This window comes from Rhagoletis zephyria, unplaced genomic scaffold (assembly GCF_001687245.7).
Source record: "Rhagoletis zephyria isolate East Lansing unplaced genomic scaffold, Rhagoletis_zephyria_1.1 Rzeph_scaffold_01581, whole genome shotgun sequence".
In the NCBI taxonomy this organism is placed as follows: Eukaryota; Metazoa; Arthropoda; class Insecta; order Diptera; family Tephritidae; genus Rhagoletis; species Rhagoletis zephyria.
In genome coordinates, this window is record NW_016158665.1 from 113,949 (window position 1) to 114,885 (window position 937).

The 937-nt window shown below is 43.4% G+C and overlaps 1 protein-coding gene across 1 annotated transcript in view; it reads right to left on the reverse strand.

Annotated features, from left to right (window-relative positions):
• The window catches only part of LOC108364518 (uncharacterized), a 34,984-nt gene that overhangs the window by 33,389 nt on the left and 658 nt on the right, over nt 1-937 (reverse strand). The gene's annotated exons all lie outside the window — the stretch shown is intronic.

A 937-nucleotide genomic window follows, 5' to 3' on the forward strand; every position in this document is an offset into this window, starting at 1 on the left:
TGGTTAGCCGTGGAGGCTGCTCTGTTTGAGCAACAGGGGGCCACGTACGACGTGGTCCACTGTCTATGTGTCCGTAGTCCCGAGCAGACTCTGAGGTGACTCCACCCCTCGCAGGCATTACACTTGACTGAGGTGGAGTTGTGGTGTAATCGTCTCCGGCATACACAGCAGGTGTAGGATTCTGGCCCTGGGTTTGACTCGATGCCAGCCCTGAGTAGGAGAATACGCAGTGAATGTAGCCCTATGGACGGACAACTTCTGAGATACTTCGCCGACCTAAACGGGGTTAGATCGCCGAAACAACAGCCCTTGGTCGGGTAAACCCGAGTCATTCCGGTACGTAGAAGCGGCTGTCGTGGGAATGTGTCGTGTCGCGTCGCCCAGTGCGGTCATACCTTTAGGGCCAAATTCAAAGTGCGTAGTTAACTCAGAATCGGCAGTTAACTACAGATTTTTGTACTTTCTGTGTTGACGGAGAAGAGGGACAGGCCCCTTTTCTGTTGTCAAAGGTATATAAAATGTCTTGCGCAAAAGAATATTCAGCCATTTTTCAGCGAAAGAGTGCAAGTGGAAATTGTGATGGGAAAATGTTCCATAAATTCTGTTAAAATTTCAAAAACAAAAATGAAGGGGTGTAGAATACCTTTTTCCGATTTTAAAAGTGAAGACCCCAGAGCGGGTGCTTCTATTTAAAAAGTTATTATTTATTTATTTATTTATTTGGTCTAGATAAAAATGTTTTTTTTTTTTTTTTACTGACGAATGTGAATATAACATTCGGATATTTACGTATGTGTGATATATTACAGAGTATACTAATTATTCATATTAATTTGTAATAATAATAATAATAATAATCGCGGACGACGTGCCCGCCGTCATAACAGTAAGAAACGTCCAGCTAGCACAGCTCAAGCTAAACCAGGTCATGCGCAAC